Here is a 7,470-nt window from a genome sequence, read left to right on the forward strand (position 1 = left end):
GTTAAATAATGACTTGGTAACATTAGTAATACATCATGAATTCAACAGTCAAGAGTTTTGGGGATCTCGTGAGTAAATTTGTTATTATATATTACAAGGGCAAATGTTTTACTTCCGACTCTCAATGACAAATCAACAGAGCAGATTTCAATGAATTTTTAGGGATGGAAACACATTTAAATAATGATCACTTCCAAGTGTGACTGCAAAACTTTTCATCGAATCCGAAATCCATTTGAGTTCCGCAAAGGCAGAAAAGTTCAACTAAATAATTGATGTACAAACGTACTAAATATGACTAACATATCTTTCTTTTATGTCCAGTTTTTCAATGAGTTTTCAGTTTTTTCAAAGTTTCAGCAGTGGTTGAAGTTGAGGCAAGTTTACTTTGGCCGCATCCTCTGAATTTTACTGATCATCACAGTTTAAGTGACCAAATTGATTTTTTATTTTTATTCGCTCATAAAATTAATGACACGCGTTCTAAATTTCTTTGTATTCCGATAATGTGACGTCACATTTAGAGAGGAGATTCCTGACATCATAAGCAAACAAATTGAGAGAAAAGCTAAAATTATTTTTTTAATTTTGACATGAAATGGCGCGTTTTATAAACACAAGTTTAATCTCATGGAAGTTGATCCCAGCTAGCATTTCGAAAGGTATTTGATTTGAAAACACAGGCTACGGCTTACGTTCCGTCTTATATATGTATGAGGTGGCATTTGTTGTAAATACTTTAGCAACTAATCGTTGAAACGATCGCGTTTGTTGGCCTAAGTAGTAGTACTCTTCACATAATTAAGTGAATATCTATGTTGTTACTATATTAAAGACGACTACAGCAAGTGTTCATAAGGCTCGTTCCCTTTCCGATTGCACAAATATATTTAATGTGAACGTAGTGCTTACTTTATTCACCTTTTCATATGTGAGTTTTCGTGGAAGGCAGCAGCTGTGCTTGTCAAAGAAGCGTAAATGACCACAGCACTTAAGACCAAATATCAATCTAAACATACAATTTATTTTCGCCTGTAATTTTGTGCGGGCGGTAAGCAATGAAAAACTATCATTCCATATATACAAATGTATATGTATGAATGTATCTATGTTAATATATATGGATATGTGCACCTTGATGTTGGCGTGTTCTGCAAAAAAATTGTGAGATAAATCCCTTTACAGAGTGGAGCACGATTGCTCCCTTTCGTCTACGGAGATAGAAATGACCCAAATATTCCTTAATGGGTGTAGTTGGAATTACTCATTCTTAAAAGCATTGATTCTGAAAAATAATGAAATTAAAATAAAGAGTAGGTGTAAAATGAAAAATTAAAAAAAAGAAAAAATATATTAAATAAATGGAGAGTCCCAACAAGACTATATGTGACCCGATCAATGAAAAGGTGGCTTATGACTCAAAAAAAAAAAAAAAAAAATTGCGAGAAACAGCTGTTGAACATAAACAATGCATTTCTTCAGTTTCTTAGTAGTTTTTTTTTGAGTCATAAGCCACCTTTTCATAGATCGGATCACATATAATGCCTTTTGTTGCGATTCTGAAGTATTTAATTGACAAAATCGTTTAATATTCGCATTGCTCAGAAGAACAGTACCACTTCGAGCATAGACAGGTAAAAAGGTTTCCTCCATAGCAAACAAAAGGGATCAGTTGGGCCCATTTAATAGACCGGAAAAAACCACTTAGTAAATGTATCATTTTACAACTACGTTTTCCTTACCGAAATCGAAGAATCGATTGAGATTGCAGCAGCGGCTAAGACTACTTTACAACTGATAATTTACTACCTTCTCCTTTACTGTTGGTGATAGCACGATAAACCGCATATGACTTTTATTTTTTCTCACAAGTTCAATTCTGATTTCGTACTAGCTTCGATGTACTTCATAACTAGTTGATGTGTCTGCAGAAAAATTTTCTCATTTGCCTTCATGTGGAATGAGCATGAAAAATACTCGTCTTCTAATATAGTTGCGAACAACCTCTCATCCACTCATTCATTGTTAGTCCATTTGTCGCATTATTGTCGAATGGCTCTTTTTTATTTCACATACGTCCCAGTCCAGATATTTTACTCGTACTTGTATGTCTGCGGTAATCAATGCCCCATCTATGGACCAAATGGCAGCTCAATAAAGCCGTAATATTATTGTTGCCGCCTTCATTTGTTTTTATTTACACACAAAGTGAACAATATATGTTTGTATATTTGATCAAAAACACTTTCCTAGTATTAACCGAAATGAGGAAAACCGCAAAAGATAAAACAGGGGCAAGGAGCGAGAGAGGAGAGTAAGTTTATTTAGTATTTCTAATGCTAAAATATGTAGAAAGTAAATGCTCGCTTAAGTGCTTTTAATTTATTGGCAGCGGTGCAGTTTGGAAAAAAAAACTTTGGCGTCTACAAGCGTTGCATAAGTCATAATATAAATTGAATTGAAAAACTCCGCCAGCCATAGGAGCACAGTTCAAAAGTAATTTTCGCTTATTTGCAGTAATTGGCGGCATGTCGATAACTTCTTTGGTGTATGCAATGAAAGTTTAATTGTAAAATGCGGCGCCATAGCGTGGTAGATATTATATGGCGCACCCTGCCTACCACACAGTCGAAGTGTGAACACCCAAAAACCCACCCCATTTGCTGAATCCTACTACTTTCACCATCCTTGTGTTACCTATACGCCACAACAACAAACCAATACCGAACTAAGCGTCTATGCTCGATAGAATGGCGACGTAAGGACGAAGAGTAGTTGAGATTGTTAAAACTAATAGTAGAGTAGGCGAGGAAATGATCTCGTATGTTGTCTGATAGTTTGCGTTGTCGTAGAACGTGCTGCATCAAATGTTTGCTAAGCTTAACTGGAGTGTTAAACACAAACAGCTGTCGCGTTGTCTGGTTTGTTTGTAACGGCGTTGTGTTGCGGTGTGGCAAGTTGCTGTAGCATGTTGCACGCAGTAAGTTTTGTCGTAACAGCGTTCTATGCACACGAACACATACATACATATGCACATATTGAACGCATTAAATTGGCAGCCGAAAGACATTCTTTACTGGCCACCAGCAACAACATTTCGTACTAAGAGAAACAAAGAAAAAAACACAAAAATGTGGGGCCGATTTGGTGATTTCCTTCCGATAACTTTTCGCTTTCAACAAAGTGCTTGGCTGTCGCCATTGTTTTTGCTTGCTGCTATCAGCCGTATTAGTGCGACAAGCTCTTATGCTTGTGTACTTTTTTGTTGTAAGATATGCCGCACCAAAGTTTACTTAAAAGCAATTTGAGTTATCGAGCCACTGCCATGTTTATGGATTTTTTATTCCTTCGTCCTTCCCGCTGGGCGTTGGGTGATGCAAGTGCTATATAGCTCAATGTACGGCAGACCCATTAAAGCCTGTGGTTTTTACTTTGGACACAACGCGCTAAACCTTAACTGGATTAATTTAGTTTGTATCTGGCTTTGTCTTAACATCGATACGTTGCTATGCGCTTTAGTGGTTTGGTGTGCGTAGGCATGTGTGAGTGTGTGTATCTGCGGCTATTTCAAATGACATTATTTCCTCTAAATGGAATACTAACAATTTTCACAATATTTTAGGTTTTCCTATCTTCCTCGGTTAAAAAAAAAAATAAATGTAAGGCGCGATAACCTCCGAAGAGATCTAAGGCTGAGTTCTCTTCCAATTTGCGTCGTGCTCCTCTTGATTTTCCCTACAAATTGGCCGGATGGTACCTACATGATTTTATGCCGACTCCGAACGGCATCTGCAGGGCAGATGAGTTTTCACTGAGAGCTTTTCATGGCAGAAATACACCCGGAGCGCTTGCCAAACACTGCCGAGGGGCGAACCCGCTTAGACAAATTTTCTTCTAATTGAAAAACCTTATTTCTAAAAATTTTGATGTTGCTTTGCCCGGGGTTTGAACCCAGGGCATCCGGTGTGGTATGCGGAGCACGCTACCATCACACCACGGTGGCCGCCTCGGTTTAAATAAATAAATGTAAGGCGCGATAACCTCCGAAGAGATCTAAGGCCGAGCTTCTCTTCCAATTTGCGTCGTGCTCCTCTTGATTTTTCCCTACAAATTGGCCGGACGGGACCTACATGTTTTATGCCGACTCCGAACGGCATCTGCAAGGCAGATGAGTTTTCACTGAGAGCTTTTCATGGCAGAAATACAATCGGAGCGCTTGCCAGACACTGCCGAGGGGCGACCCCGCTTAGAAAAATTTTCTTCTAATTGAAAAATCTTATTTCTAAAATTTTGATGTTGCTTTGCCCGGGAGTTGAACCCAGGGCATACGGTGTGATAGGCGGAGCACGCTACCATCACACCACGGTGGCCGCCTCGGTTTACAGACGAAATTAATTTTCCTTTTAATTTTCTTTTACTTTTCAATTTCGTTTACTGAACAATAAAATTACGGCCAATAGTAAACGTGCGAATACAAACATACACAGAAGCTCTTATATTTTTATCCTGAAATTGAAAATTGATAATTAATTATTAATGCAGTACTCGATTCCATTCATGGCTTTCTGATTATTAAGTCTTGAGCAAGTATTTCTTGCTACATTGTATTTACTCTAGAAATGTTTGTGAAGTATTATTTATTTGCTTTTCTTATTTGATTTTAATTTATTTTTGATGCCATTCACTTAGATTTGTTACGTTCAGTTTGTTCTTCAAAATTCCAGCAAAGTACACGGGCAAAAGTAATGACTAAGCAGAACAAAAATCGAAATCTTCGTTGATACTCCATGTCATTAAAACAGGCGCCTACCCTGGGAGGTCAGTTGCGCGATTCAAAAACTTTTGTCATTTATGATATCGAGACTTTTACCGTAGTTAATTATTGGTTGCATTGTCGATTGGGGAGTTCACTAACTTGGTTTTAAAATCTCTTTGAGCAAAAGTGGCATCTCTTTTAACAAAATGTCAAAACTTACGAAACGGTCAAAGAGGAATTGAGAAAAAACAACTAATCATTTGTTCGCGCCACAAATGTTTGCAAGATTCAGCTAATTGAAGTATTTTTAATATTATTTTTATATTATTTGAACATTTACTGCACTTTTTGTTTTTTTTAAGAATGGCATCCACCAGCAAGTTCCACCACTCTTGCACTGTTTAACAGTTGTGTTATGCGACAAAACTACAGCCACAGGTTTAACTACAAAATAATAATAATTTTAATATTTGAATCAGTCAATAAATTTTACCAACTTTCTCGAAACCCTAACCACATCAACAAAGAATACGATAAATTGTCAGTTGTCAATTGTCAAATCGACAGCAAATATTTTTAATTTTGGGCTTCAGTCCCTGCACGAGCCTCATTTGTAAAGTGGATCTCGTCGTTTTAGGGTTGGCTTCTTTGTAGTCTCGGGCAGCAATCAGCCAATCCAGAGACGAGTAGACTTTCATCTTTATTTAATAATCAATGCACGCGAACTTGTTTATGGGCAAGATTATGTATGACGCCGTGACACTTTGCGTCGCAGTTACTGGCGTTCACATTCACCACTATATAATACCACACATTTCACAAAGGCAATCAAGTTTACTGTCATTCACTGGGGTGAATGAATGCTCTTATATCCTATACATAATATGCCCCTATATTCCTTCAGCATCGCACAGAAATTTGTTTTTAAATCTGATGCTTCCCGGCAAAGAAACCCGAATAAGTCGCTCACAGCTATTATCGGGGAAGCTAGTCTTAAAATTTTTGAAGTTCACTTGATCGTGCAGTTGTTGGATGGATTTCAAATTACTTTTTCGGTTTTGCTGAGGAGCCACAGAGTTGATTAAAGTGTTGTGTTTTGCGTAAATATGATATGAGTAAAGTAAATCAGATTTACAATACAAACATTTTTCTCCACCTAAATCATTGCATTTGCCTTGTGTGAAATATACCGTTATAAAATGTACTCTCATATTCATTTTTGGGTTTTATATTTATAAGAGTGATGCATAAAGTACTAAAGATGCAGAGATTTTTTATTGTGCAATTTTGGAAATTCCCTTGACACATGTAATTACTAACGGTTTCATGATAAAATCACCATCTTTGGTAGAAGCAGCGCAGTTGTTATTGCCTACAGAATTTGATTTGTCCATTATCAATAGCTTTTGGCTATGCTGCTTGAATTCAATTATTAGAATGTTTGGTAAGTTATTGTATTCGGTTTATAAAATCATCACTTGAAATTTTGTTAAATGTTTGAGAATTACCAGCCATCCAAATGAAAATCATTTTTTCGGGAGCTCATTCCGTGCATAGCTAAAGATGACGAATATGACACAGAAGGGAAGGGAAAGTCTTTACGGAAAATGCCGTCTGCATACAAATTTTAAATGAGATGGGTTGGAGTGCAAGAAAAAACAAGCAGACTGGATTTAACAAAGAACTTGAGGAAACCTCCCATTAATAGAATAATGAACTAGACTTGTATCAACATTGATGATGTGTTGTATTATTTCATTTTTTTAATGTTTACTTTCAGTTTATTTTATATATTATTTTATAATTTTCTCACCACATAAAAAAAAAAAATTTAAAGTATTAATAATTCACTAAACGATTTGGGTTTTTTTTTATTATCGATTGCTTTTATTAATTCTTTAAATTATTGTAACCTTTATGATACGAATCAATATCTTAGAAAATAAAAATTCAATTAGGTGATTACTGTCAAAGCCGACATAAAAGGGCTGTTTTAAAAGTCTCGTAATAACCTTCAAAGTGTTGACTGGGTAAAAACTTGCATTTGCGTGTATGTAGATTTTTACTAGCATTGCTAATATCGTAATCCTTTAATTTTGATATCAGTGGAGGGATATACTACACTGAAGGAAATGCCTTAGACGAAGTACCCATAGATTTTAATCAACACACAGTTGCAAAAATATTGATGATGTCATCGTGTTATCTTTCTTTTTAAAAATTTCAAACTCCGACAAATAATATTTAGAAGCTTTGGATGTGCAGTTTGTTGCACTGAACATTAGAAATAAAAAACAAAAAGAAAAAGGGTCCAAAAGTTATTTTTAAAAATTTAGCTTGTGCTTGGCTTTTTCTCTGCCAGACACAAAAAAATTCCAATAATACGCAGTGATCGAGGCTTTTGCCAATATATTTACACAGGTTACTTTGACGTAACCGCACACAATTATCCGAAGGTAATGTTATTTCTTCTTTTTCTAAACCAAACGCAAGTAATTATGAAAATCATCTAGGCATCCTTCGAGTGTGTAAGAGAGGAGGCCTTTTTCGCTCCCACTTGAGATCGCTTCATACTTGGTTGACTGAGTACAATAAAATAATTTGCAGATTTGTTCCAATTTTCACAAAAATTTTTGAACTGACATCATTTGTTTTTTTAAAGCCGGAGTCATTGGTGCCGTATGTCGTATCGCTGTATCCGTATCCCTAACGTA

This window comes from Eurosta solidaginis, chromosome 4, assembly GCF_040869045.1.
Source record: "Eurosta solidaginis isolate ZX-2024a chromosome 4, ASM4086904v1, whole genome shotgun sequence".
Taxonomy (NCBI): Eukaryota; Metazoa; Arthropoda; class Insecta; order Diptera; family Tephritidae; genus Eurosta; species Eurosta solidaginis.